This window comes from Benincasa hispida, chromosome 10, assembly GCF_027475165.1.
Source record: "Benincasa hispida cultivar pf3 chromosome 10, pf3_genome.v1.1, whole genome shotgun sequence".
In the NCBI taxonomy this organism is placed as follows: Eukaryota; Viridiplantae; Streptophyta; class Magnoliopsida; order Cucurbitales; family Cucurbitaceae; genus Benincasa; species Benincasa hispida.
In genome coordinates, this window is record NC_143487.1 from 50,919,002 (window position 1) to 50,930,451 (window position 11,450).

Consider the following 11,450-nt stretch of genomic DNA (forward strand, 5'->3'; position numbering starts at 1 on the left):
TTTTTGGAATTTGACTAAAAATCCAAATATTTTACTTAAGAAAGATGAAAGGTAAGAAATTTTAGAAGAAACTTCATTTTCAAAAAACAAAACAAAAAACCAATGTCTCATTTGGTAACCATTTCGTTTTTAGTTTTTGGTTTTTTAACATTATTAAGCTACAAACACTATTTTCATCTCCTAATTTTTTCCTTTGTTATCTACTTTTTACCAATGGTTTAAAAAACTAATCAAATTTTGAAAACTAAAAAAATCAACTTTTAAAATTTTGGTTCTATTTTTGGAATTCGACCAAGAATTCAATCATTCTACTCAAGAAAAATGCAAATCATTATAAGAAATTGAGAAGAAGTAGACTTAATTTTCAAAAACCAAAACAAAAAACGAAATGGTTATGCCCCCATGTGGTAACCATTTCAGTTTTCATTTTTTATTTTTGAAAATTAAGCCTATTTTCTTTCCATTTCTTACCAAGATTTGCATCTTTTTTAAGTACAATGATTGAATTCTTCATCAAATTCAAAAAATAAAAACAAGTTTTTAAAAGCTACTTTTTTTAGTTTTCAAATTTTGGCTAGGTGTTTTAAACCATTGGTAAAAAGTAGATAACAAAGGGAGAAATTTGGAGGTGAAAGTAGTGTCTACAGACGTAATGTTAAAAACAAATACAAAAAAATTAAAGTCCCATTTGGTAACCATTTGATTTTTTGTTTTTGTTTTTGAAAATTTAACCTATTTTATCCACATTTTTGGTTGAGTACTAAATGGTTATCAAACGGAACCTTAGTAAATGAGACCCAAATGATTAATGAACAGAACCTTAATTATCAAACAAGATTTTAGTTTAGTTTTTTTTTTTTTAATTTTTGAAAATGGGATATCGATTAGGGCATTAAAATCAAACGATGGTAAATGGTATATATGAACCCGAAAGAAGTGAGCATGAACCGAATCATAAAACGTAAATAATAAATAAATAAATAAAGGTGGCATTGAAAAGGATGGAATGAAGCAAAAGAAATACAGAAAAAGGCAGTGATTTCTTGAAGCAACAGATACATAAGGCACAATACATGGCAACTTCAACTTTGAATAAAACACAGCTGGTAGAGGAAAACTTTGATTTTCTTTCCCTTATTTTGTTGTCTTTACATTATTAATTAGTTGACCTCAAATTCTAACTTCATTACGTTATTTCAAATATACTTCTATTCATTATATATATTATATTCTTTTTCTTTTTTTTGTGAGAAAACATTAAGCATATTCTTACAATAAAAATGAAAAACATCTATTTTATTATTAGTTAATTTTCATTTTCAAGAAATTAAATATGATGAATAAAAAATTCTACCATAAACTTGTCTATTCCGACCATTAGGATGGCTACTCATAAAGACCTTTCTAAATTGCAATAGTTTTTATAACTAACATTAACTATCCATTGGGTTGTTCGTGATCATAATAGTCTGACACTTTTGAGTGACTGCATTTTTACTCAGAGAAAGGGAGACATTAATCTGCGGTTGATTCTGTTCGCTGGAGATCATCAATTTTATTAATCGGGTGGATTTCTTTTTGTCTAGCAATTCACAGGAAAGAGAAACATAATAATACAGAATTTCAGGAGAAAATCTTTCAAGATATTGATTTTATTTCAATCTTTTTCATACCAGCAATAGATCCCAAAGCCACATTTATATAGAGAATATGAGAGACGAAATAACTCCTGATTACCCTAAGAACAATACAACCAAAAGTAGAGAATAACAACCCTAAAAAAATCTCAAATAACAATACAAATATGTTGTTGATGGACGCAATCGCATACGTTTAGTTATAATATAATAAAATGATCAAGGCACCGAGTATCATCCTTTAAGAAATTGGTTTGACTCATTTTTAGCTACTTAGAGGTCCTTCTTATTTTATCTAGGGGACCAAAGTGTGATGAGAATTTAACTAATCTAATTCTAAAAAGCAAATAAAAGATAACATCGGGCGAAACTAGACAAAGACACGTCGTAGGGTGATGATTTCATTGATGGATCAACTAAATTAATTATTTAGACCTCAAATTCATTTTATGCTGACCATAAACCTAAGTGTCTTTTATCCAAGTATCCTCTATCGAACTCGACTGATAAGCACCCGCGATGCTTGTTGGATGTAAAGCTAGAGGTCCTTCTAAGATCCTTGCAAACACTCACAAAGAAAGCTACTTAGATCAAACTTAGAATCTATGATGGTCACTCTTAGATCCTAAGACAACTCAATCCAGAATTAGTTTGATCAAGACTAATCCAATGAATTGATTTAAATATCAAATCTAAAGCAAGATTTGAAAGAAAAAGACAACACCAAAGGGTTGAATAAACACAAGCTTTTTACTATTGATAATCTGAGTTTTGAAGAACATTACAAGCTATTTTATAGGCCAAATGGTCGTAGATGCAAGAAACTCAAAAGTCATTCAAATACAATTAATTGCAAATTGTAGAAAATAACACCTAGAAACTTGAAACTTGATTGCATACTAAATTATAAGTCCAAATGCAAAACTAGGAATGCAGAAAAATTTCCCCATGCAGTGCACACTTGACAACATTTTCTTCACAAAATCTGCACACTTTTTTTTACCATCATGTCATCTTCCAAACTATAGGACTTTTCCATGCCATCTTCGTGTCATTCTCTTCTTGACTCATTGAATTAACATTATATAAAACTTTGGTCTCAAAATTATTTGTCGGTTCTTGTGAATTTTCTAGTTTTTGAAGATGTAGTGTGAATGCTTCTTGAATCTTCTTTGTCTTGCTTCTTGTAATTGGTTCTTTAGGTACATGCAATGATTCAATGGTTGAAGTCATATCATCCCCCCTTTCTTTAAAAGGATTTGTCCTCAAATCAAGGTCTTCATTCCCTACATCAAAAGGAGTCAAATCAGCCACATTGAAAGTAGAATTTACGTTGTACTCACCTCGAAGATCCAATTTGTAGGCATTATCATTGATCCGCTCTATCACTTGAAATGGACCATCTCCTCTTGGTTGAAGTTTAGACATTCTTTGATCTGGAAACCTTTCCTTTCGTAGATGTACCCAAACCCAACACCGGGTTTAAAAATCATTTTCTTTCTCCCTTGGTTCTTGCTATTGACAAGCTTTTGATTCTTCTTTTTAATCCCTTCTTTGACTTCTTTATGCAAATTTTTGATGTATTTTGCTCTTGAAACAGCTGCATCACTAGTAAACATATTAGGTGGCAAGGGTGACAAATCCAACAGAGTTAATGGATTAAAGCCATACACAACCTCAAAAGGTGAACAATGAGTGGTGCTATGTATTGCTCTATTGTAAGCAAACTCTACAAAAGGTAGAGTATCCTCCCAAGACTTGAGATTTTTAGAAATTAATGACCTAAGCAAAGTTTCCAATGTTCTATTAACCACCTCAGTTTGCCCATCAGTTTGGGGGTGACAAGTTGTTGAAAACAAAAGCTTAATTCCCAACTTACCCCAGAAAACTTTTCAAAAATGGCTTAAAAATTTTGCATCTCTATCACTAACAATGGTCTTAGGAATTCCATGCAATCTAACCACTTCCCTAAAGAAAAGATTAACTATGTTAGTAGCATCATTTGTTTTATTATATGGTATGAAATGTGCCATTTTACTAAACCTATCAATTACCACAAAAAATGTCATCATGATGTCTTCTAGTCTTTGGTAGTCCTAAAACAAAATCCATGCTAATGTCAATCCAAGGTTCACTAGAAACATCTAACCATGTGGTTGTGTCTTAGACTTAGCCTCCTTACATTTGAAACATTGTTTGCACACTTTGTTCATATCCTTTCTCATTTTTAACCAATAAAAATGTTCAGCCAACATGTTATATGTTTTAAATTCCCCAAAATACCCCATTAGTCCTCCCTCATGAGCTTCCTTCACAAGCAACTCTCTTATGGAACACTTAGGAATACAAAGTTTTCCTTTCCTAAAAAGCATTTAATCAAACACAATATAATCATGCACGTTTTTCCCTTTTAAACATTGAATATACACATCATGAAATTCAGATATCTCTACTTTGTACAAATCAATCATGTGTTTAAAACCAAGAATTTTTACACTAAAGGAAGAAAACAATTCATACCTTCTTGATAATGCATCAGCCACCACATTATCCTTACCTTTCTTGTAATGAATGGCATATGGAAATATCTCAATGAACTCTACCTATTTAGCATGCCTCTTGTTCAACTTTGTTGGCTTTTGAGATGCTTCAAGCTTTCATGATCCGTGTGGATGACAAACTCTTTTGGCCACAAGTAATGTTGCCAAACTTGCAAAGCCCTTACAAGTGCATGTAATTCCTTATCATATGTGGGATAGCTAAGTTGTGCTCCATTTAGCTTCTCACTAAAGAACATGATTGGCCTCTTTTCTTGCATCAAAATAGCTGCAATCCCTATCCCACTTGCATCACATTTAATTTCAAAAGATTGGTCAAAGTTAGGTAAAGCAAGACAAGGTGCATTAGTCAATTTATCTTTCAATTCATTGAATGCATTTTCTTGCTTTTCTTTCCATTCAAATTTCACATTCTTTTTAATAAGTTCATTCAATGGTGAGGCTATGCTACTAAAATCCTTAATAAACCTTCTATAAAAACTAGCCAAACCATGAAAAGATCTCACCTCGGTTGCATTGGTGGTGTTGGCCACTCTCGAATAGCCTTGACCTTTTCTTCATCAACTTTCACTCCATCCTTTCCAACAACAAATACTAAGAAATTGAATTGGTCTAGACAAAAGCTACACTTTTTGAAATTGACATAAAACTTTTCTTCTCTAAGTTTAAGTAAAATTGTCTTGACATGCAACATATGTTCATTCAAATTTTTAGAGTAAACAAGAATATCATCAAAGTATACCACAACAAATTTTCCAATGTATTCTCTCAAAACATAATTCATTAGCCTCATAAAAGTGCTTGGTGCATTGGTAAGATCAAATGGCATAATAAGCCACTCATAAAGACTAAATTTTGTTTTGAAAGCCGTTTTCCACTCATCTTCCACATGTATTCGAATTTGATGTTAACAACTTTTAAGATCAATTTTTTAAAACAATTTTGCACCATGTAATTCATCTAGCATGTCGTCCAATCTAGGAATAGGATGTCGATACTTTATTGTTATTTTGTTGATGGCTCGACAATCAACACACATCCTCCATGTTCCATCTTTCTTGGGCACTAAAATGACTGGAACCGAACAAGGACTCATGATTTCTCGAACATAACCTTTATCCATGAGTTCTTCCACTTGCCTTTGAATTTCCTTAGCCTTGATTGGATTGGTCCTGTATGTCGCCATATTTAGAAGCGTTGCCCCGGGTATGAAGTCAATTTTGTGCTCAATTCCTCTTAAAGGAGGTAGACCCGTAGATGCATCTTCATACAGAAACATGTCATTAAATTCCTGCAAAAGAGATTTAAAAGCACTAGGCAAACCATCATTAGAGTTAGGTTCAGTTACTAAACACATTCCTTTGCATATAAGTACAAAGTTTGGTACTTCGAATGAAAACATATTCCTCTCTTCCCTCTTTCTCATAACCAAACTCACACTCTTTCTTTTTTTTCCTCAAAATCACTCTTTTTTCTCTCTTGGTTTTCACTCACCTTTTGCCTCTCACTTTTCTCTTTTTTTTCGCTCTTCTCCTTTAACTTACTTTCTTCTCTCCTCTCTTGATCCTTAAATTCTTTTCTTTTCTTTTTTAATTTCACTTGATCGCATTGCACTTCATATGGAGATAATGGAAGCAAAGTAAACTTCTTCCCATTCAAAGTAAATGTGTACTTGTTCAACAAACCATCATATGTGACTTCTCTATCATATTGCCAAGGTCGGCCCAATAACATATCACCCGCATGCATAGGTACTACATCGCAAAGAACCTCATCCTTATATCTTCCCAAAGTAAAAGAAATAAGAACTTGGGAGTTTACCTTCAATTCTCCTTTGTTTGTTAACCATTGAAGTTTATATGATTTTGGATGTGGACGAGTAGTGAGCTGGAGTCTTTTTACAAGAAAACTACTTACAACATTTGTGCAACTTCCACTATCAATCACCAAGCTACATGGGGTTCCTTCAATCAAGCACCTTGTGTGAAATAAGCTCTCCCTTTGATCTTCAACTTTCTCCTCCTTGATTTGCACATTAAGTACTATTCTTGCAACTAAGGATATGGAGTTACCTTCTTCAATGTACTCATCATCAAAGGCTTCGGATTCTTCCTCAAGGCTGCCACCTTGTTCATCACATTCATCTTCTGAATCAATAATTCCATTTCTTATGACCATGACTTTTTTATTGACACAATCTTTGCTCATGTGCCCAAATCCTTTGCACTTCCAACATTGAATGGAACTAGATTTCTCTCTTTCCTCCTTTGAAGCTTCATTCTTTTTAGTATAGGTGCTACTGGCTTCCACTCTTTTAGGAGCCACAAACTTCCCTTTTGCTTCACCCCTATTCACAAAACCATCCTTGTTCCAAACATTAGAATTTGAAAAGGTATTAGCTTTAGAATTATACCTCTTGGAATGTTCCTTTTCTTCTCTCAATTGTTCTTCAATTTTGATTGCATAATGATACATATCTTCCAAGTATAGTTGAGGATATCTATCAACGATATGAGCAATTTCTCGATTTAAACCTCCAAGGAATCTAGACATGGTGTCTTCTTCTTCTTCTTGAATATTTGCTCTTTCTATCAAAGTTTCCATCTCTTGATAATATTCAGCTACATTTTTTGTTCCTGCCTCAAAACTTGCAATTTAGTTCTCAAATCTCTTTCATAATGTTTTGGAACATACCTCTTTCTCATGGCTTCTTTAAGTTCTTCCCAAGTTTCAATGGGATCCTCCTCTTTCCTCCTTCTCTCGGATTTGAGATGTTGATACCAATTTCCCGCATGGTTACTGAATTCGACAATGGCAAGTCTCATCTTCTTATTCTCACTAAATGTGTTGCAATCAAACACATGTTCTATCTTCCTTTCCCATTCCAAGTATGCCTCTCGCATCCGACGTTCCACAAAATGGTGGAATTTTGAGCTTGACTCCACTATCTCTATCTTCATGGATTCTTTCTCCTCGTCTAGGGTGCATATTATTTCTTCCTCTTCCTCTCATGTTTCCTCTTCCTCCAATTTGTCTTTCTTGTTCAACTAAGTCAATTACTCCCTCATCTTCTTGTAAGACTCTTTGTTGTTGTGCCCTTCTTTCTTGCCTATCTTCCCTCATCATTTCCATCATGCCTTGAATGGCTTGAAGAATAGCCATATTAGTATCTTGTACTTGTGGTACTCCTTCACCCTGTGACATTTTAAAGTTAGTACTAAAAGGATCTCACCACACTTCTCACCAATTTCACTCAAGAACACTCGTGTTTATCACTCAAGGGTAGGCTTTTGGTACTAGATCAAAGATGTATGAGTTGACTTATATTTTTGGTGCAATCTCACTAAAAGTTTGATAAAAAACCAATTCAAAATGATCAACTCTCACAAACTAAGACTAGAGTAACTAAACTTAGGCTAAAAATAAAACAAATATGAATTTTTTTTTCTCAAATGAATGACAAGAAACTTTAATGTGCTTTGGATCTTTGATTTCTTTTCTTCTTCTTTTTTTTTTTGTTACTGTTTATTTTTATTTTTTTTTTTTGCTAATGTTTTTTTTTCCTTTTATTTTTTGCTGACTTTTTTTTTCTTTAAGATCCAAGTTGATTTGAATAAGTTTTGAAGACAAGTTGTAGTATGTCTTGTTACAAGATGTAAGCAATTGCTATGGAAAAAAAAAAGTGAAATAAAATAAATTGAAACGAAGTAAAGATAACACCTCTAAAGTCGGCCAAGAACGATCAACAAATACTCTGATACCAAATGATAAGCGCCCGAGATGCTTGTTGGATGCAAAGCTAGAGGTCCTTCTAGGATCCTTGCAAACACTCACAAAGAAAGCTACTTAGATCGAACTTAGAATATATGATGGTCACTCTTAGATCCTAAGACAACTCACTCCAGAATTATTTTGATCAAGACTAATCCAATGAATTGATTTAAATATCAAATCTAAAGCAAGATTTGAAAGAAAAAGACAACACCAAAGGGTTGAATAAGCACAAGCTTTTTATTATTGATAATATGAGTTTTGAAGAACATTACAAGCTATTTTATAGGCCAAATGGTCGTGGATGCAAGAAACTCAAAAGTCATTCAAATACAATTAATTGCAAATTGTAGAAAATAACACCTAGAAACTTGAAACTTAATTGCATACTAAATTATAAGTCCAAATGCAAAACTAAGAATGTAGAAAATCTTTAAATTGTCTTAAATATCTCATCTAGGATGTGGTAAAGTAGATATGCACGTTTGACAAGGTTTGACATCACATTTCCCCATGCAGTGCACACTTGACAACATTTTCTTCACAAAATCTGCACACTTTTTTTTACCATCATGTCATCTTCCAAACTATAGGACTTTCCCATGCCATCTTCGTGTCATTCTCTTCTTGACTCATTGAATTAACATTATATAAAACTTTGGTCTCAAAATTATTTGTCGGTTCTTGTGAATTTTCTAGTTTTTGAAGATGTAGTGTGAATGCCTCTTGAATCTTCTTTGTCTTGCTTCTTATAATTGGTCCTTTAGGTACATGCAATGGTTCAATGGTTGAAGTCATATCATCGACCCTTTCTCACACCTAATTATCAACTCATTCTCATGCAATTAATTAATTAGGTGTAGCATTAGGTTCCTCTAATATCCATCTCTATTAACCTCCTATCATTTTCATGCATAGTTGATTAATGATTTGACATGCTAGTTTCAATCTAATGCCATTTCTCTCAAGCAAGACATCAAATTAAAATCATTCAGACAGTAGCTAATTCTTCAAATGCATTAAACATAAGCATGCCAAAATAGTTTGTCCATTCAATAAGTTCAAGAACAATCAACAAAGTTTCACAATCCAAAAATTATGTTGAAACCCTAAGGACTACAAATCAGCTACTCATAATAGCGATACAAATAAAGACTGTGCATATCCTATCCAAAATACAAAGGAACATAAAATAGAAGAGAGAATAAAATGCAAGTCATGCTATCAACTATCGCCCTCAAGCTTGGGATTTCCTTTCAACAATTCCTCGATCCACCACTCCTTTGGAAGCTCTAAGATGTCGCCTCTGTCCATGAATCGACTCCCCATGGAGGCCTCAATAGACTCTAACTAAACCCTAAAATTAGTCTTCTTCTTCTAGTCGGCAACAGACTTATTTTATAAGCAGTAGTCGCAGCATAATTACACTGGATTGAGCATAATTATGTTGGCTACTATTTATCGAAGCGTAAAGCGCAATGCAATTACGTTAATGTGTTACGCTCTTTGGATGAGGCCTGCATATTTTCTCCGTCAAAGTTCGTAACGTAGCTATGTTGTGGACAATGTTGTTACGCTCTGATGATTCTTCAACTATTGCCTTTCAGCGTAACGCTACGCTCTTGAGAGGATAATTACGCTCGGTCTAGGGGCATTTTGGTCATTTTATCCTGAAAATTGCTTGTTCTGGTTCAATTACTCAATTTTCTACAACTAAACATAAAAAGCATCAAAGATCACAAATTAAGCATAAAACTAACTAATTCTAAGCCTAAAGAACACACTTTTAGAGTGCATTTCACCACCTCAAACTTAGAACTTTGCTAGTCTCAAACAAAGAAAGTACACGACTATAAGGAAATTCAAACAAGCATGCAAATTACTCAAACCTCACATTCTAAATAAGCACATTAGATCTATTAAGCATAAACATTTCAAGCACATCCTAATATTAAGAGATTTCAATAGCAATCTTATTATCCCTCACATGTGTGTGCAAGCACTTTCAATTAAACCTTAATATCTTATCATGATTTTAAATAAACCTCTCCAGTTTCCCCCCTACTTTGGTTCAATGAAACTCATCAAAATTTTCTTTATTTGATTGTGTAACAAGAAGGACAACTTGATTGGTAATTTATTCTTAAAAAAAAAAAAAAAAAAAACAAAAGAAGAACTTCTCAAGACACACCATCTTCGTTTTAGCTTGCCAACTATGGGGTGCATGGAGATAGCCAACTATGACCAGTGTCTCAATCAAAGTGTTTAAGCTTACTCACTTCCCTAAGAATAAAGGAAGGAGGAACAATCTTCTTTTAAACTATTTCCTCTCCTTTTTTCTATTTTATTTTATTTTTCACTCAATTTAGCCTAAAGATCAACTTAAATAAAAGCATGCTTCACTAATAAGAACCTAAAAGAAAATGGCTATGTGCTCATATATGCAAGGGATTCAAAAGAGGGACTTGAAGATAACTTAATTCATAAATGTGCTATCCTATTTCCACAATAAATCATCTAATACACATATTTCGAACAACTTCAGACAATCACAATCATCACATGCTCGTCAAATTTCACAATTAAACCACAACTCATATTTTCTCACTCAAATTCGAAAAAAAAATTCTCCAAAATTCAGCCACTCAAACAATATTCAATTAACATGAATAAGCCGATTTTTCCTAAATAACATGCATAGTAGAATAAATACAAAAAGACTAGCAAAAGTACGCACTACTTCCCCGACCCCTAACTTAGAAATGCAATGAAAAGAAAATAAAGCACAAGAAGTGAGCAGAACTAGCTTGATTAGTGAAGTTATCCTCGTGTGTCAGGCATGCGAACAACTGCTTTATTTGAGGGCTCCTAAAAGACAGAGACTCAAATGTTTAAGATCGAATGCCGTGAGAGTTGAACCAAAAACAAAAAACAATTAACTTAAAACAATTAAAAGTAAGTAAAACGTTGGTTGCCTCTCAAGAAGCACTCGGTTTAATCTCTTGAGCTAGATGCCATGGGAGATTATACGTCAAGGCACATAAAAATTCTCCCATCTTTTGGGCCCCTTCTTGCTTGAATCAATATAGCTTACAAAGTCCTATAGGCTTACCCTTGTTTCATGGGCACCTGAAAAGTAGAAAATTACTTTTGGTATTTTTAATTTTTGAAAAATAAAAAATTGAAAATTAAAAGCAGAATCATATTTACGAGGCTCATGAGAAAGAGAAAATTCAAGAATGGGAGGGCTCTCAAGAGATGGAAAACAAGGCTCTTTAACCTCAACATTAATCATTTGAGCTTCCTCATCTAAAGCACATTTTTCCTTTCAATCTCACAAACCTACTCTTAGTGTGACTAAAATGCTTCTAACTCATCCTCGCCATTAGAATCTAAAATAATAAACCTCTCTACCTCAGGGGCATTAGAAAAATTCTCCTCATGCAAGGCTCTAAATGCATCAACTATCAGACTAAGTTGATCT

The 11,450-nt window shown here is 33.4% G+C and overlaps 1 pseudogene; it reads right to left on the reverse strand.

Moving 5' to 3' along the window:
• Positions 1-2,446: 2,446 nt before the first annotated feature.
• On the reverse strand, positions 2,447-7,020 carry LOC150033445 (uncharacterized; annotated as a pseudogene).
• Positions 7,021-11,450: the final 4,430 nt, after the last annotated feature.